Here is a 20,772-nt window from a genome sequence, read left to right on the forward strand (position 1 = left end):
CAAAAATGAAAATAATTAAGGAAACACAAGCTTTAAATGATACATTAAACAAGATGAATTTAATTGATATTTATAGGACATTCCATCCAAAAACAACAGCATACACTTTCTTCTCAAGTGCTCTAGGAACATTCACTAGGAAAGATCATATCTTGGATCACAAATCAAACCTTGGTAAATTAAAGAAAATTGAAATCTTAACAAGTATCCTCTCCAATCACAATGCTATGAGATTAGCTATCAATTACAGATAAAAATCTTTAAAAAATACAGACACATGGAGGTTAAACAATACACTACTTAATAACCAAGAGATCACTGAAGAAATGGAAGAGGAAATAAAAAAATACCTAGAAACAAGTGACAATGAAAACATGATGACGCAAAACCTATGAGAGGCAGCAAAAGCAGTTCTAAGATGGAAGCTTATAGCAATACAATCCTACCTCAAGAAACAAGAAACATCCCAAATCAACAACCTAACCTTACACATAAAGCAATTAGAAAAAGAAGAGCAACAATGGCAACAACAACAACAAAAAAACAAAGTTAGCAGAAGGCAAGAAATTATAAAGTTCAGATCAGGAATAAATGAAAAAGAAATGATGGAAATGATAGCAAAGATCAATAAAACTAAAAGCTGGTTCTTTGAGAAGATAAACACAATTCATAAAGCATTAACCAGACTCATCAAGAAAAAAGGAAGAAGACTCAAATCAATAGAATTAGAAAAGAAAAAGGAAAGGTAACAAGTGACACTGCAGAAATACCTAGGATCATTAGAGATTACTACAGCAACTATATGCCAATAAAATGGACAACGTGGAAAAAATGTACAAATTCTTAGAAAATCACAACCTTCTGAGACTGAACCAGGAAGAAATAGAAAATAGGAACAGACCAATCACAAGCACTGAAGTTGAGACTGTGATTAAAAATCTTCCAACAAACAAAAGCTAATGGACAAGCAAAATGTCTTCACAGGCGAATACTATCAAACATTTAGAGAAGAGATAACACCTGTCCTTCTCAAACTCTTCCAAAATGTAGCAGAGGGAGGAACACTCCCAAACTCATTCCACAAGGCCACCATCACCCTGATACCAATACCAGACAAATATGTCACAAAGAAAGAAAATTACAGGCCAATATCACTGATGAACATAGATGCAAAAATCCTCAACAAATACTAGTGAACAGAATCCAACAGCCCATTAAAAGGATCATACACCATGATAAAGTGGTGTTTATCCTTGGAATGCAAGGATTCTTCAATATACACAAATAAATCTGTGTGATAAACCCTATTAACAAATTGAAGGAGAAAAACCATATGATTATCTCAACAGATGCAAAAAAGCTTTCAACAAAATTCAACACCCATTTACGATAAAAACCCTCCAGAAAGCAGGCTGAGAGGGAACTTACCTCAACATAATGAAGACCATATTTGACAAACCCACAGCCAACATCATTCTCAATGGGGAAAAACTGAAACAATTTCCTCTAAGATCAGGAACAAGACAAGGTTGTCCACTCTCACCACAATCATTCAACATAGTTTTAAAAGTTTTAGCCAGAGCAATCAGGGGAAAAAAAGTAATAAAAGGAATCCAAATCAGAAAAGAAGAAGTAAAGCTATAACTGCTTGCAGATGACATGATATTATACATAGAGAACCCTAAAGATGCTACCAGAAAACTACTAGAGCTAATCAATGAAGTTGGTAAAGTAGCAGGATACAAAATTAATGCACTACCAATGAAAAATCAGAAAGAAAAATTAAGGCAACAATCCCATTTACCATCACAACAGAAAGCATACAATACCAAGGAAAAACCCTACCTAAGGAGAAAAAAGACCTGTATGCAGAAAACTATAACATAATGATGAAAGAAATTAAAGATGATACAAACAGATGGAGAGATATACCATGTTCTTGGATTGGAAGAATAAACATTGTGAAATTGGCTCTACTATCCAAACAATCTACAGATTCAATGCAATCTCTATCAAACTACCAGTGGCATTTTTCACAGAACTAGAACAAGAAATTTCACAATTTGTATGGAAACACAAAAGACCCCAAATAGCCAAAGCAATCTTGAGAAAGAAAAACAGAGCTGGAAGACTCAGGCTCCCTGAAATCAGACTGTACTATGAAGCTACAGTAATCAAGACAATATGGTACCAGCACAAAAACTGAAATATAGATCAATGGAACAGGACAGAAAGCCCAGATATAAACTCATGCACATATGGTCAACTTATTTTTGATAAAGGAGGCAAGAATATACAATGGAGAAAAGACAGCCTCTTCAATAAGTGGTGCTGGGAAAACTGGACAGCTACATGCAAAAGAATGAAATTAGAACACTACCTAACATCATACACAAAAATAAACTCAAAATGAATTGAAGACCTAATCGTAAGGCCAGACACTATAAAACTCTTAGAAGAAAACATAGGCAGTACACTCCATGACATAAATCACAGCAAGTTCCTTTTTGACCAACATCCTAGAGAAATGGAAATAAAAACAAAAATAAACAAATGGGGCCTAATTAAACTTAAAAGCTTTTTCCCAGCAAAGGAAACCATAAACAAGACGAAAAGACAACCCTCAGAATGGGAGAAAATATTTGCAAATGAAGCAACTGACAAAGGATTAATCTCCAAAATTTATAAGCAGCTCATGCAGCTCAATATTAAAAAGACAAACAACCCAATACAAATTTGGGCAGAAGACCTAAATAGACATTTCTGCAAAGAAGATATACAGATTGCCAACAAACACATGAAAGGATGATCAACATCACTAATCATTAGAGAAATGTAAATCAAAACTACAATGAGGTATCACCTCATGCCAGTCAGAATGACCATAATCAAAAAAGCTAGAAACAATAAATGCTGGAGAGGGTGTGGAGAAAAGGGAACCCTCTTGCACTGTTGGTGGGACTGTAAATTGATACAGCCACTATGGAGAATAGTATGGAAGTTCCTTAAGAAACTAAAATTAGAACTACCATACAACCCAGAAATCCCACTACTGGGCATATGCCCTGAGAACCATAATTCAAAAAGATTAATGTACCACAATGTTCATTGCAACAATATTTATAATAGCCAGGACATGGAAGCAACACATGGAAGTGTCCATCGACAGATGAATGGCTAAAGAAGATGTGGCCCATATATACAATGGAATATTACTCAGCCATAAAAAGAAACAAAGTTATTTATAGTGAGGTGGATGGACCTAGAGACTGTTATACAGAGTGAAATATGTCAGAAGGAGAAAAATAAATAAAGTATGCTAACACATACATATGGAATCTAAAAAAAAAAAATGGCCTTGAAGAACCTGGGGGCAGGAGAGGAATAGAGACACAGATGGAGAGAATGGAGTTGAGGACACGGGGAGGGGGAACGGTAAGCTGGAACGAAATGGGAGAGTGGCATGAACTTATATGTACTACCATATGTAAAATAGATAGCTAGCGGGAAGCAGCTGCATGGTATAGGGGGATCAGCTGGGTGCTCTGTGACCACCTAGAGAGGTGGGAATAGGAGGGTGGGAGGCAGACGCAAGAGGGAGGAAATATGGGGATATATGTGTATGCATAGCTGATTCACTTTGTTATAAAGCAGAAACTAACACACCATTGTAAAGCAATTATACTCCAATAAAGATGTTAAAAAATATATTAAAAGTCAGACCTCATACAGCATTCTAGACAAAGCTAAACTGCAAGCTTAAAAATCAATAGATTCTCTTTGTTGGAGATAAAGAACTTAGCTTTGCTTTCAGCTCCATTTTTGCTACTGTTATGTATTTTCATAATTAAGCAGAGATGTTTTCTCAGCATTGTTATAGGATCGAACTTTGGGTCTGCTTGCCCACAATGCAAGAAAGCCAAGTACTGCCCCTGGATTGTGATAAAGGAAAGTACAGGGTTTATTTGCAGAGCACCAAGCAAGAAGTACAGGGAACAGGGGAGGGTGTCATGTTCAAAAGAACTGACCTTCACAATGGTTTTTAGGGAAGTGTTTTTAAAGACAATGTTTGAGGGTGAGGGCTGCAGGATGGATGATTTTCTTCTAACTGGTGGTGAGATAACATGATAGTGTTTCAGGAATCTCTGTCATCAACCTTCTGGTTCCAACCAGTCTGGTTGTGCATGCTTGTACTCAACATCCTCCACCTGGGGGGCAGGGGGTGGGGAAGTTTAATTTCTGAAGAAGAGCTCAAAGATATCCCTCAGATTGTTATATATAACTTTTGAGGAGGAACTAGGACTCTAATCACTGAACTCTCATTACTTTTATTTTCTGTGCATTTCCTTTCTCTGTTTTTCCCTTCTCTGCATTCCCTCACTTCCCTAATTTATAACTGTCTGTGCCTGCTCTTTGAAACACAGGGAAGACCCAGGAGAATACAGCCTTTTCCTACAAGCAAGAAATGGGGGACGTGGAGGGGCTTTTGTACCCAGGAGGGTACCACAGGTTCCTGCTTGATTTAAATCCCCCCTTTACTTTGATATTCCTCAATCTTGAGAGAAATAGGTACGGGAAAAGAAAGGGAATAAAGTTTTTAGTAGAGAGTTTAATCATAAACTAGACAGAGGAACTAAGTTTTGGGGTGACTCAGTTTCAGTATCACATGCCCTGCAATCTTCCCCCCAAACAGAATATACTAAATAGTCATGAGAGCATTGCCTTCTTCAAGTACAAGTGTGCAAAAGGAAATTGAAATAAAAACTATCAGTGTCCTGGCACTTACCCCTGGCAGTGGGAACAAACCCTTTGATCTATAATGATGTTTTAAATGGATGCACCCTTCACCTATGTCTCCTTCCTCTTATAAAGGGAGAAAACTTTGCCACCTCAGAATATGTCTCACTGGCATGAGAATTATTAAAATAATCCTAAAGGCTGATTATTTTTAAGAAACAAAATATTCAGGAAGAGCTTTTACCTTCCATTTAACTGTCTGAAAACAATTTAGATGGAGACTTATTCCAGAAAGAAAACTATCAACAGAGATAACTACCTAGAACTATGTGTGGTCAACTGGGGGAAACTAGCAAGGCCTGTTTGTTCACAACAAACTCTGTGTCCCTTTTTCTGTGACTGGCATGGTAAACAATTGTTTACTAAACACTTGTTTTTCCCATCTCCATGTGACTTGTCTTTCTCCTCCCTCAAAGTCTCAGATTTAACCACCTTCTCCTGAACTCAGAATGGCACAGAAGCCTCAATTACTTGACTGCCTGTGGGCTTCACATTATAATGAAGCCCGCATACATGCAACATTAAATCTGATTTTGTCCTGTTAATCTGTCTTATGTCAGTTTAATTATTAGACCATCCAGAAGATTTGGAAGGGTAAATGAAAACTTTTCTTCCCAGATAAACATTCTTCTGCATGATGTCTATGTAGAATGGCTAACTGATCCTGCCTGTACAGGTTAGGTTATAACTTAGAACCACTTTGATGTGCAATTGGGAAACATTACCTTCCTTTTCTCAAAAATTGTATTCTTAAATATTCTTTTAGTTAGAGCTTTTTTCTCTTCGTGTTTTGTTAAAAAAAAAAAATAGTACAGATGGTAGTAGAATGGCGTTTAAGATAATAATGGTTAAGAATAAAATGTTTTATAGTATGTCAGGAAATCCAAGAAATTGAGAACTTGAAAGAACTTTAGAAATTGTGCCATCCTGTAGGTTTTAGGACTGGACTCCACAGAACTCTCAGGGAGCACAGCTAAGAACAGAAAGAAGGCTGAGCATCATGCTTCCTTATTCTTGCCCCAACTAGCACGGCTCTACTTTTGTCTCACAATACTTGGGGTCTAGAAAAGAAAATTGCTTTGAAAAGAAAAATATTTTCATTACTAAAAGGTTATATATGTATATATATACATATATATATATGCTTTTATACCACTGATTTAACCAATTTGTTCAGTTAAAAGTTGAAGAAACAAAATCTTAAAGTTGTCTAAATAAACACGGAAGAGCCAAGACTAGAAATCTGCTTTCCTGACTCCCAATTCTGTTTTCTCTTTTTTTCCATATGATACTGACTTTGTTACTTAGCACTAAGCCAGGAAAGACTAGGCTGGTGTGGCAAATTGTTCTAAGATGGGGAGGAGTAGTAGGAAATGGTATGGTAATGGGAGAGAGTGAGAATCCTAATACCTCTAGTGCCCAAAAGGCTCTGTAGGTGTGCAGAGTGACCATTTGATAGAATCAGATTTGCTCTACCCAAATGAGAAGTGGTCATTGGAGAAGTGAATTACTGTTTCTAAATGAGAAAAACTGCAAAGGGAGGGTGTCTTCTCAGTAGATGCTGTTTTTGCAAGAGAGAAAGCATGAATAGTGGGCTCAGGGGAGAAGGACCCCTGGGGAGTTGATGGGTAAACATGGAGATCCCTAATCTGAGCCCAGGTTCTTCTACTTTAAAGGGTCCTTTCCTCCTCCTCCATACTAACAAACACTTTCATTTGCATCAGATTCTTTAACACTTATATATTCTATATTTTGACCTATGGTGCAAATCCCTTCCCTTGATGACAGATTTCCTGAAGGAGGGGCAAACTGTTGCTTCACGTTCTCAGGACACTTTTCACTGTTTTAGTCACTGCATAGCTGCTCAAAATGCGTGAGGATATTTTACTGAATCAATTTTACTGTCAATAAAATTAAATGTGGACAATTTAAACAAACAATAATACATTCCACTTGTCAAAAGAGGAGTGCAGGATTCTCGCGGACAGATTATTTTAATGGCCTCTTTGACAAAGCCTGTTAGATGTCAGAAGAAGTGGAGTTCAGCCATCCTCATGGCTCAGAGAAGGGAGCCACGTCCCTGCTTTCACAGCAGGCTGCTCCCTGTTGGTTCTCCCTGCTCTGGTGAATGCTTCCCTTTGCAGAAGCCCTATAACATTACCATGCATAACAATCTGTCACTATTATTCATGGCTTTTCTCCAGTCTCCATACTTTGACATTGCCATCAAAGAGATTCAGTGTGCTTAGTAGCTCTTTAAAAAATAAATAATTGAAAACTAAATTATATTAAACCAGGCCAGTGCTGACCCCTTCACCTCAGTCCATTGCTATCTCCTTAAATGTATTCCTTCTTAAATCATATTGTAATTTGAAGATGCTGAAGTCTAAGTTTCTTAACTCAAATGCAGCTTCTTCTGATGCATAATTCATTTTCACTTTGTTACTGGTGCTGCACATGCAATTGCTTTTTTGGCAGCTAAATGCAGGATGAAATCAACAACTCTGTAAAGGGTGAGGAATCATAGTGGACATCTTGGTGGAAGAAATATTAAGCATGTCACAATGTTTTGTACTCTGGCGAAATGGAGACAAAAACCTCCAACAACCTCCAAGTTAATGCAAGACAATGGCATTTTACGACTGAAAATTATCTACCACTGATGTCATGCTGTTATTGGATTTAATTATTCTACACATCACAGAAGACAATGACTTTTGAATGTTTTAAGCCTCATAATTATTTGATGAGCATCTTCTTGGAGTTTTGCTGTTGTTTAGAAAGAGAATGCTCCCTGGTTTTCCTGTCACACTTATGTTCCCAAAGGTTTAGCATTCCCAACAAAAACATATGACTGTAAAACAAAGAGAAACTAAGCTGGAATGTCTCAGAGTGAAGAAATTGTCAAAGTAGACAGGAATTTGAATGCTTGGAAAATTAGGAAAATTTAAATCTATACCAACGGCAACTAAAATTGTTAACTTTAAATTATGGAGCAAAGTGACCTCATGTCATACAAACTCAGAGAAATGCCATTTCTTTGGGTCTTTTTAAAAAAAAAGGCATATTGTACTTTTTTCTCAAAATAGTTATGAAATCAGAAAGTTTGTTTCTGATACTTTCACATTGCCTTTTTTCACTAATTAAAAAAAAAACAACAACACATTAACATGTAATGTATGCACAATTAATGTCATTTGTGCTAAATGAATACCAGAAAACGTTTAAAATGCTTAATATTTTAAAAACATATTGTCATAAGATACATTTAGCAAGGGAATACCAACAAAATGAGTACTACACCTTATTGCCAAATCCCTATTCCCAGTCCTCTTTCTTATTCCTTGTGAAATTCTGCCAATAATTCTCCCTTTAGCTTCTACCTCTTTGGCAAGGCATTTTTTAGGTACAAATCACCTGATAAGGGCCTTGGATGTGAGCATTCTAAATGCATGAATATCAGTCTATTGGTTAGAACTTCAGAATAGATGACCATGAGGAAGACTGTACATGTGTGTGTGTGTCTGTGTGTGTGTGTCTGTGTGTGTTTACAGTGCCAAAGGGGGAGGATATATAGTATTTCTCATATTTCTACTAATTAAGTTACCACTTTTCCATCTGTTTCTTAGACTATCCCACTGTATCATTTTGGCTTTTTCTGAACTCCTTGAAAGAAGACAGCTGAAGACAAGCTTTCAGAAATAAGGGTAAAACAACCTGAAAGGTTAACAGGTTAGAGGGATTGTTTGATTGGGGCTGATTAAAAAAATAAATCTTTGAACTAGATACAAGGACAATGAGTGACTAAGGCAGGACAAAGAGGGGTACTTTGCCTTTTTCCTTTTTCATGTATTCAGAGCGACAAATTTGAGATGGAAGAGATTTATGAAGTTCAAGGGTAGCTTTGGCATAAAATGTAATCAATTGGTCAATACACCTCTTTGAATCCATACAATGGGCAAGCCCTATGCTAGGCACCAAAAGAACAGCAGAAAACTGAAAGGTGGCCTGAAGCACTAGTTGAATTTTTAAAATAGTAGCAAATTACTCAAATTCTTGAAAGAGACACTGAATAAATAGTCTCAGAAATCTCAAATGAACTCTTCAAATTACCTTCACAATATTGCAAAAATGAGAATCCCTTTTCAATCACATGACTCCATTATTTCATCATGTCCGTGCCCTTTGAAGTTTAGTAATATGAATTCATAGTTTTCTGTTTGGAGATGTTTCATCAATCTAAGAAAATTTTCTCCTCTGCTTGGGTATGTGTGGATATTTTTTCTGGCTTGTTAATTCAGTAAACTGGGAAGGAAATCTTTCTTAGCAGATCATTCTTTTCTCCTGAATTTGATGGAGGACAGCAGAGATTTCCCAGATAGCAGACTGATGGTAGATTCTCTTTGGCCCAGCTACTTCAATAGCTATGAAGGCACAAAAGTGTCTCTAGAATATCCCTTCCTGAGATTCACCTCTCTGGATATCAGTATAAATTTATGATACTTAGTAACTAATAATCCTTACTAAGAAATGGAGGTTCTTGAAGAAAGTTCAGAAGAATAAACTTTTAGTCAGAGATTTTTTGTTGGTCATTTCCCCACAGTCTCTTGGGACATGCCTGCTTCCCTCTTCTCTTTCACTTTGCTACACTGTATCTTCTGCAAAAACTTGTCCAAAAGATCTGTCTGCCAATATGACTAAGCCAAGTGAGAGATAACATGGCTTATGGTGTTAATATCTTCCATTAAATATGAATTTGCAAAGAAAAAAAAATCCTTCAGTATCTAAAATAGTACCTCGAGAAGAGTGGGAACACCAAGAGCGTGAAAAGCATTTTGAAAGGTTATCTTATCATATAGCTTGTTAAGTGCATAACCATACTCAAACACAGCCTATTCATGAAGTCCAGTCCAATTCTGAGTCAACTCAAGGTGGGTTTATTCTCTAAGAAGGAACTACAAACACGCTGTACTTTATTTGAAAGAATATAACAGACTCTTGGGACTATTTAAATTCTTTGTAGAAGACCAGGGTTATATTGACCCTGTTTGAAGCACAAGATAAAGAAAAGTCACACAAAACAGAAAAGTTAGAAAGTGATTGCATTTACTTGAAAAAGAATTTCCCTAGTAAAATTACATATTCCAAAATCACCACTTTATCTCCTTAACTTTTAGTGGTAATGATTCATCATCTCTCTGCAGTCTTCTTGACTTCTTTACAGAATAAGAATCCATTCTTGTTCCTCCTTTTGGTATGGGATCAGTACGTTTTTTTGAATGGTCCAAGCTAAGTTTTTTTCTCAAAATGTTCAAAGGGTTGTAAAAACAAACCAACCAAAAAAATACAAAGAATAAGCAAAAAATTGAAAAAAAAGACCATATACAGCCCACAAAGCATGAAACATTTACTATCTGGGGTCTCATAGAAAAAGTTCCTCAGCTCTTGCTCTAGTGGATAGTAAACTAGTAGAACCAGTAGAACTAGAGGTGGTAGTAGGTCTACTTAGCAGTAGTCAGTCTAGGAGGACTGACTGACTCTAAGTACGGATACAGTTTCTGAAGGAAAAAGCAATGGCCAAAGTTGGAAGGCTGGTGAATTGTGCTTTAAAAAATGTGGAGATTTAATCAAATTGTGAAGTTTAAAAAAGCAGTAGAAATAAATTCACAAGGACTCTGACCATCAAAGAGAGTCATGGAACAGGAAAATATTTCAAGGCAAAGATTCCAGATCTGTCATTAATGGGCTGCTTTTTTGTGGTACTAAAACCAATTGGGAAATACCAGAAGTTATGGGATGATGGTGTTCATAGGTCATAGAAACCCAAACCAGTATTACAAGCACGAGATGCTAGACTGAGAATATGAGCCAAATTTAATGTCAAAATGTGACAAGAGACGAGGGAAACTCTTGAGCAATGACTGTCAAATCAGGTGATCAAAAGAATTGTAACTTTGAATATAAGCCCAAGTGTTAAAAAGGGCCCCACTCATTACATTTAAAAGGACCTCAAAGAAAAAATGTCTCTTAATACCATATTTTTTTCTTACTTTTAAATAACATCACTCCCAAATGTGTATGGGATGTTTCTGGAATATTTCCATTTATGTCCTGTCAGCACATAAAATGTAACATTTTTAAATTTAAATTATCACCTTTTTCAAAAAATATGCTTGCCTTCTAGACCTTCAGAGTGTAAGTTGGTTTTGTCCACTGCCACCACCACTTCCAGATGTGAATTGATATGTGGCTAATTCCCTTAAGGGTCACCTTGGCTCTGTTCTGAGTCCAGTGTAAGCAGAGAAGTCCATCACTCTGCTCAGTTCTGCCTCAAATAATTTCTAGATTCAAGTGGCATGTGACTGTCTGTGACATCAGGAAAGCAAAGAAAGGTGACCGAGTGTGATATATAGCAAACTCCCCCATAAATCTGCATAGAATTAACAAAATCAAGACATACCAGAAAAGCAAAAATGTATAAAATAAAAATCTACATTAGTCGACATAGACAGCTATAATATTATAGACTGAATTAATGTTCCATAAATATGTGTTGGGCTCCTCCATTACAGTGGTGTCAACTCTCATTGTCAATTGAGCTATTGCCTAGATGGTAAACTGCATGTGACTCTGAGGGAGAGGTATTTGGATAGGCTGACATGGACTATAGAGATGCTGTGTACACCCAAGTCTCCAAAGGGAAGGGAGAGGTATGAAAGGAGTAAGAGCACATCATGTATATCCATTAAAAATAATGTGACACACCATCGAAATGGGTATTACACACTAAAGCAGAAGTTTCCCTTTAAAACTCATCCCTTCATGTAACTATGATACAAAGATTGATGCCCTGCCATGGCATCCTTTCTAATTCTACCAGGCAGGATTGAAAATTAGTCTTACTTTATGGATCTCAAGGTCATACCTTTTTGTACTCAGATATTATCACTCAGCTTAGTCATTCACCTTCATCACTTGACTTCAGGTGCTTTTACTCTTTAAAAATAAATGGTTGATCCTGAGACCTCTTACATTAGAAACATTAAATACATTCTTCTTGACCCTGTTACACCTTATGTGCAAAGAGCTTTGTATGCTAATGTAACCTATTAGAGACAATGAAATGTAGAATCTAGTATTTCTTTTTACTTTAAAAAACAGTGCAGTTTTTGTGTGTAAGCATGAGACGGAATTTAGTTGTATGCACTGCATTCCCCACTTGAAAGGACCTCTTTTCTCATAGGACATGGGCTCTAATTTCCTGACTTTGGAAATCAGTCCTCTTATGCTGCCTTTGCTCCTTCCAGTAACTATCATTTATAAAGTTCAAATTCCTCTGGACAAGTTATGAAACATAATGTATATGCTTTAGTAAGAATGATATTACTAGATCACTTCCTCTCATTATGGGGAAAGTCATAATAGCATGAGAGTGCTGTTTATCTAAAAGTGAGAGAAGATAGGTCATGGAAAAAAGGGAAAAGGGACATTGATTTTGAAGGAATGAGAAAAATAAAGACAAACTTCGATGATGTTCCTTCAATTTCAGAAGTGTCCACTCCGACCTCTCCATTAACCTATCCATAATCCCCCCTCACCTCCTGGAGGTTAAAACTAGCTGATTTTCTTTTCTTTTAAAAATAGTGTTCAGCAAACACTACTCATGTGTGGAGTATGAAAGGAGAAGAATGCAACAAGCTCTCAAAGGGGTGGTGGTAATTATAGGTAGCAAAAATGTAATTATCCGAATTGGAGTTTTTCCAGGCCGGATCCACCTGATCAGAGACATAAGAACAAATACATTACACTTTTAAAAAGTCTCCTGCCGGGCTCACTGAATGAAAGTAATATCAGATTGCCTATGGTTCTGGTAAATAAAAAGCATCATTAACAATAACACAATGTGAAGAGCCTGCTGAAATGATATACTGTATTTAGCCATGATGGTGCATCAAAATCACAAGCCTGGCTTCGGAAATGGGAGGATGCACTGGAGGGGCAAACAGTGATGATTAAAAAATGCAGTCAGAGCAGGAGCAAACTCTTTCCAGCTTTTCTCATAGAAATATTCCTCTTCAAAAGCAATCATACTGGGAAACTTATTCCACTTCAAAATAGGAGAACCTATTGTACTGAACATGAGAAAAAACAAGTTTTTTTCTATTCTGGCACAGTGACACATTAACCAAACCAATGGCAAATTCATCTGCACTGTTGGGTGGGTCACTGGCTGGGTGCAGGGCCAGCAGAGCTGGGAGTGAAAAGAGGGCTCAGTTGTGATCAGAGAGCGATGGCAGTTTCATTCCCATTCCTAGCAGACTCATTTCAATAAAGTTCAACAAATAGTTTGAAGCACCTTTCATAAGCTGATATTTCCCATTATATTATGAGTTATGAAAGAAGTGTGACATATTCCCTGTTCACAAAATTATTACAGTCTACTTAGGGGATGGCATATGGAAAATTTAACATGGGAAATAGGTTAATTAAAACGTGTTCAATTATCAAAATAAAATAGACAAATGAAAAGATGCCATGGGGATCCAGTAAGGGAGATGTTATAAACAACGGTTGGTATCGATAACGACATCAAAGAGGAAGTTTTGTTTAATATGGACACTGAATTTAACTAATATAGGCTGATAGCAGCTGGTAGGGCCAAAGATGACCTTCCCAGTGGACAATGTTGTAAGTGAGTAGACAGCTTAGATTAACAAGTATAAAAAAGGAAGTGGGGACAGCATATGTACTATGTATAATATACCTAATATGCATGTATAGAGACAGGATAAGATCTGTATATAAAGATCTATATGTGTTGATCTGTCACATTCATGTAACTGTGCTGTCTATTGTACAACTATAATATCTATCAAACTAGCTAATGTATGAAGCACCCATATGTGTATTAATGTCATCTCTAATTTTCACAAGAGGATCTATTATTCTCATTCCCAGATGAGGACACAATATCAGTGAGAATATAATTGTGTATGGAGCTCCAGGTAGGAAGAGGGTGAGGCAGGATTCATTCCCACTTCTGCTGGCTCAATGACTTAGACTTTTTCTTAGTACCATATAGGACCTGCCAAGTAGAGAACACAGTTTGAACAAAAATATTAAGAGATGTGTGAATCACGCTCAGTTCACAAGTAGTGTGCTTGCCTGTCAATTGGTTAGAGTTCTGTACTGTATAAAGGAAAGGATGAAGAATAGTAAGTACCTGTATATGTTGTTTGAGAGAACTAGGCAAGCCTCTTGCCACTAGAGCTCTCTTTGCTATCACTGCAGGCTTTGATAACAGTCATGCATCCCTTAGGTCTTCAAGTCTGTTTTTTAAAATGAATTTTTTTCTAGGAGAAGTTAACACCAAAAGTATGTACACCTTAATAGGAATAGGTTTGGCCAATCCAAATCACTTCTCTCTATGACAAGCATGACTTCAGATATCATGAATGCAATGAACTTCCTGGATGTATGTACTTTCTTGAATAGAAAACTGGGGAGTGTACAAAAGGAAAGAGGGTAGAAAATTGACATTTTATTCTTTAAAGTGGATCTGTAACCCACTCTGGTGACAGTTAATTTAATTCTCTGATACTTCCATATTACTTTGAAGTATAGAAATCCTAGTCAATTCCAAGTACCCTGAGTGATCTACAAACAAGTCAGGACTTCACTGCATCTCTAATCACATCTTTAAAAGAAATGTCCTCCAGTGGATTTTATCCATCTTTTCAATCTTCTAAGCCAAGTCTTCTTTTACAGTTCCCTTTAAATCACCTATTATTTCAGAAGTAAAAGATCCAGCAAGAATTTTACTGCATCTGGTTACACTTTCCTTATCATAGCATACCAGGCTCATCCTCTACCAAGTTTTCATTGAGTTCACTTGTCAATTAGCAAATGCTGTACGATGGTGGTGATGGAGACAAGACTAAACACAGCTAAGACATTATCAGTATTTGTATTTTCATACATAAATGATCACAAATCATCACTTAACATGTTGGGTCAGATAACTCATTTTATTTCATTGTGGGTTAGGTATGATGTCTGTGTGTGTGCGTGCATGTGTGTGTTAGGCATATAATTTTTTCTCCCTGTCTTTAGATGCTTATAATTAATATTCAAATGTACTTGGAAAGGCTATACAGAAGGCATCAACTCTGGCAGAATTTTAGAACTGTCCCATTAAACATAAGTAACTTCATAGAAAAATTATTTAAAATGTGAAAATTTGATGAAACTGACAAGAAAATGAGTTCTCTGTCCCTCAGGATTTGGGAAAAGAATGGGAAACCAGAGAGAGGAGTGGGCAGTACAGCAGATTATCACCTGGGAAGTATAAGCCATGCCCAAGAACTAGTTTTGTTCAAGTCCATTTGCTCCCCAATTTGCTTATTAAATCAGCAAGGTCTATATGGAACAGGACAAGGTACTAAAAAAAAAAAAAAAAAAAAAAAAAAAAAAAAAAAAAAAAAAAAAAAAAAAAAAAAAAAAAAAAAAAAAAAAAAAAAAAAAAAAAATTAGAGAATAGTTAAAGACAGGACAGTAATCTGGTAATGGTATCTCCAAGGAGGTAAGATGAGGTAGCCATGCAAGACATTAAGGGGAATGCTCCTGACAAAGGGAACAACATCTGTAAGAAATTGGAAAGAAATTGATTACTTGGAGGATCTGAAAGAAGGCCAGTGTAAATAACACTTCCAGAGTGAAAGTGAGTTGTGTAGAGGTTACTAATGTGGGCATGAGTCAGTCCACACAGTGTAGAGTTCTAACATTTATTAGGAATGTATATGTGCAATGTAATTATAGATGGGTTTTCAGCAGAGAGGTGACAAAATTGTTTATTTTAAAATTCTAACTGCTGATCTCATTCATGTGGGTTTTATCTATTGTTATTTACCATATTAGATATTAAACTTAAAAAACAAATAATTCATTTAAAGATAAAAATGTAAAAAATCAATTACATCCTAATGTTAGTAGCATATTTTAGTGCAAAATAACTACATGTTTTAAATAAAGATAATTCCTGTGATATTATCATTGTTTTACATTTTGTAGATCTATTTAGTGCCTGACTGAATAGAAGATGGCTGAATTCCCATATGTGTTTTTTTCTTCAATCTATTGCAATATCAGAAATCATGTAGCTTCTGGAAAATTCTGCTGTATACTTATAAGAGAATGAGAATGAAGGAGAAACATGAAATCTTAGTTTTATTATGAAAATTGTCTCAGTCCTGTTGACCACTTGAGAAGCTCCCAGGGCCACACACCAAGAACTGTTAATCTAGATGAACCACCACAGGTTTGTCTTGAACATAAAGGCTTCGACAATCTGTATTCTTCCTAATGTATCTTCTACTTGTCAGAATTTCCCTTCAAGACAAGCAGAACCCAAGGCTATTGTACCTGGAGGGAATAAGGGACTTAAAACAGGACTTACCCTCAGGCTACAGAACAGAGTTGAGACTAATTTGATTTATAGTGTCCAGTGGTAAAGCACAAATCAGCAGCCAGGTGATGTTCCTACAGAGACATCTGTCTGCACAAGATATTATGTTGCAAACAATAAATAATATGCCAGGGTCTTGGGTTTCAGACAGGTAAATTGGTGTCAGGCCATCCTCTTGATAATTTTCTGAAAGGAGGTTTAGAGAAACTTCCTGAGCTGCAGGGACTTTTGTAAATATTGGCAACACAAGTATGATTGGAGGGAAAAGATATTTTAAGAACAACTGTATGTCAAAGTATGTATCCTTAAAAAATCAGTCAGAAACATACCAACAGTCCGAAAGAAAAAAAGATGTAAGTGAGCATACTAATATAAATATGAAATAAACTTGAAATATTATTAGTAAATAAAATTGTAGAATAAAATACCAATCAGTTTTCATGTTTTACCCATGGCATTGACCAATATCAAACTCCAGAAAATATAGTGAGGTAAGCATTTTAATACACTAGTGATAGGAATTCAAATCTGGCTTTTCTGGAAAGCAGCTTGGTTGAATTTCATGCATTTACTTCAGAAAACTCTACTTGCAAGAAGGTTACCCTTAAAAGGCATAAAATACATTGACAAAAATTTGTACCCATTAAGTAAAATTCCATGATTCTTTAAAGATAAGGAACATATAAATAAACAAGTAAATACATAAATATAGTGAAAGGAAAGCTCTTACAGTGCAAAGCCTACTAATAAATGTAGAAGGGACAGTGAGATTAGAAAAGTCACCACTTTGTAATCACCATAGACATAATGATTCTGGTATGAATTATCAACAAACACAAACATTTGATGAGGAACTGTATATTTAGATAGACTCAAAGTATCTCCTCACAATAGCTTATATTCAAAACAAAAAACAAACTTTAAAGTTAAATAAACATGACAGACACCTGTAAACCAAATGATCAAAGATAATATCACTAATAATGGGAGAAACCAACATTCTGGAGTGAACATTACTTTGTTGTATACTTGACAGAATCGAGTAACTGGAATCTAATTGTGAGGAAACCCAAGTAAGGTACAAGCTACAAACTAAATAGGCTGTTTGTATTTTTCAAACTATTTCATGAAAGACAAAAATGTGTTGCAAAGCAGTTCGAGATTAAAAGGTCTACTGAGTCCTGTCATGGTTACTAAATTCAATGTATAATCTGAATCGGATCCTGGAAATAAGGTTAGCATAAAGAACATTATTGAGACTATTGGTAAAACTTGAATATGGGCTATTGATTAGATAGTATTCTTTTATCGATATTAAAATTCCTGGATTTATTAACTGCACTAGAGTTAGTTCTTTGTTTATAGAAAATATACTATGGAGAATTTAAGTTTAAATAACATACTGTACACAACTTTCTCTGAAATGCTGTAGAACAAGTAAATATATACACATAAGGAGAAAGAGCAAATGTGGCAAAATATATTTTGTTTTAAATGGGGGACTTCCCTGGTGGAACAGTGGTTAAGACTCTGCCTGCCAATGCAGGAGAAATGGGTTCAATCCCTTGTCTGGGAAGATCCCACGTGCCACGGAGCAACTAAGCCTGTGATCCACAACTACTGAAGCCTATGAGCGGAGAGCCCATGCTCCGCAACAAGAGAATTCACTGCAATGAGAAGCCTGCACAATGCAACAAAGAGTAGCCCCCACTCACCACAATTAGAGAAAGCCAGTGCACAGCAACAAAGACCAAACACAGCCTAAATAAATAAATAAATAAAATAAAAAATGGGGAATCTGGATAAACATTATTCAATACTTCTACAAAGTCGAAGTAAAACTACGCTTGAAATATATCTAAACATGTTAAAAATAGCCAAATAATTTTGAAAAAAAATAACCTACACAGATTTTCACTAAAGCTTTGCTTAATATGTACATTAAAGGTCATAAAGTTCCCTCTAAATACTACTTTATCTGGATTCCATGAATATTGATATGGGGAACTTCCATTGTATCTAAATAATTGAAATTTCAATTTGTATTTTGTCATATTTATAAGTGTTAATTACTTTCCAAAGTTGTGAAGTTTTTGTGGTTAATGTGGATACTAGTTTCCTTCCCTTCTATTCCCTTCCCTTCCCTCTTTCCTTTCTTTTCTTTTTCAACAATCTCTTTCTCCTATTCCTCTTCTTTCCTCTCCTTTTCTTCTTTGTTATTTTTATGCTGATTTTTATGTTGATTTCTAATTTACCACATTTTGACCATGTGATTAGTTCTGTACAATATCAATTAGAAGTTACTGAAATTGTTATGGTTATCTAGGATATAATCAATTTATATAAATGTCCTATGTGTATTTGAAGTATTTTATTTTATTTTTAACATCTTTATTGGGGTATAATTGCTTTACAATAGTGTGTTAGTTTCTGCTTTATAACAGAGTGAATCAGTTATACATATACATATGTTCCCATATCTCTTCCCTCTTTGTCTCCCTCCCTCCCCCCCTCCCTATCCCCCCCCTCCAGACAGCCACAAAGAACCGAGCCAGTTTCCCTGTGCCATGCGGCTGCTTCCCACTGGCTATCTACCTTACGTTTGTTAGTATATATATGTCCATGTCTCTCTCTCACCCTATCACACCTCACCCTTCCCCCTCCCCATATCCTCAAGTCTGTTCTCCAGTAGGTCTGTGTCTTTATTCCTGTTTTACCCCTAGGTTCTTCATAACATTTTTTTTTTCTTAAATTCTATATATATGTGTTAGCATACGGTATGTGTCCTTCTCTTTCTGACTTACTTCACTCTGTATGACAGACTCTAGATCTATCCACCTCATTACAAATAGCTCAATTTCGTTTCTTTTTATGGCTGAGTAATATTCCATTGTATATATGTGCCACATCTTCTTTATCCATCCATCTGACGATGGGCACTTAGGTTGTTTCTATTTCCGGGCTATTGTAAATAGAGCTGCAATGAACATTTTGGTACATGATTCTTTTTGAATTGTGGTTTCCTCAGAGTATATACCTAGGAGTGGGATTGCTGGGTCATATGGTAGTTCTATTTGTAGTTTTTTAAGGAACCTCCATACTGTTCTCCATAGTGGCTGAACCAATTCACATTCCCACCAGCAGAGCAAGAGTGTTCCCTTTTCTCCACACCCTCTCCAGCATTTATTGTTTCTAGATTTTTTGATGATGGCCAATCTGACTGGTGTGAGATGATATCCCTTTGTAGTTTTGATTTTCATTTCTCTAATGATTAATGATGTTGAGCATTCTTTCATGTGTTTGTTGGCAGTCTGTATATCTTCTTTGGAGAAATGTCTATTTAGGTCTTCTGCCCATTTTTGATTGGGTTGTTTATTTTTTTGTTATTGAGCTGCATGAGCTGCCTGTAAATTTTAGAGATTAATCCGTTGTCAGTTGATTCATTTGCCAATATTTTCTCCCATTCTGAGGGTTGTCTTTTGGTCTTGTTTATGGTTTCCTTTTGCTATGCAAAAGCTTTGAAGTTTCATTAGGTCCCATTTGTTTATTTTTGTTTGTATCTCCATTACTCTAGGAGATGGGTCAAGAAGGACCTTGCTGTGATTTATGTCATAGAGTGTTCTGCCTATGTTTTCCTCTAAGAGTTTGATAGTTTCTGGCCTTACATTTAGGTCTTTAAGCCATTTTGAGCTTATTTTTGTGTATGGTGTTAGGGAGTGATCTAATCTCATACTTTTACATGTACCTGTCCAGTTTTCCCAGCACCACTTATTGAAGAGGCTGTCCTTTCTCCACTGTACATTCCTGCCACCTTTATCAAAGATAAAGGTGCGTGGGTTTATGTGCGTGGGTTTATCTCTGGGCTTTCTATCCTATTCCATTGATCTATCTTTCTGTTTTTGTGCCAGTACCATACTGTCTTGATTACTGTAGCTTTGTAGTATAGTCTGAAGTCAGGCAGCCTGATTCCTCCAGCTCCATTTTTTGTTCTCAAGATTGCTTTGGCTATTCAGGGTCTTTTGTGTTTCCATACAAATTGTGAAATTTTTTGTTCTAGTTCTGTGAAAAATGCCAGTGGTAGTTTGATAGGGATTGCATTGAATCTGTAGATTGCTTTGGGAATTAGAGTCATTTTCACAATGTTGATTCTTCCAACCCAAGAACACAGTATATCTCTATATCTGTTTGTATCATCTTTAATTTCTTTCATCAGTGTCTTATAATTTTCTGCATACAGGTCTTTTGTCTCCTTAGGTAGGTTTATTCCTAGATATTTTATGCTTTTTGTTGCAATGGTAAATGGGAGTGTTTTCTTGATTTCACTTTCAGATTTTTCATCATTAGTATATAGGAATGCCAGAGATTTCTGTGCATTAATTTTGTATCCTGCTACTTTACCAAATTCATTGATTAGCTCTAGTAGTTTTCTGGTAGCATCTTTAGGATTCTCTATGTATAGTATCATGTCATCTGCAAACAGTGACAGCTTTACTTCTTCTTTTCCGATTTGG

Source organism: Lipotes vexillifer, unplaced genomic scaffold (genome assembly GCF_000442215.2).
Source record: "Lipotes vexillifer unplaced genomic scaffold, Lipotes_vexillifer_v1.1 scaffold1150, whole genome shotgun sequence".
In the NCBI taxonomy this organism is placed as follows: Eukaryota; Metazoa; Chordata; class Mammalia; order Artiodactyla; family Lipotidae; genus Lipotes; species Lipotes vexillifer.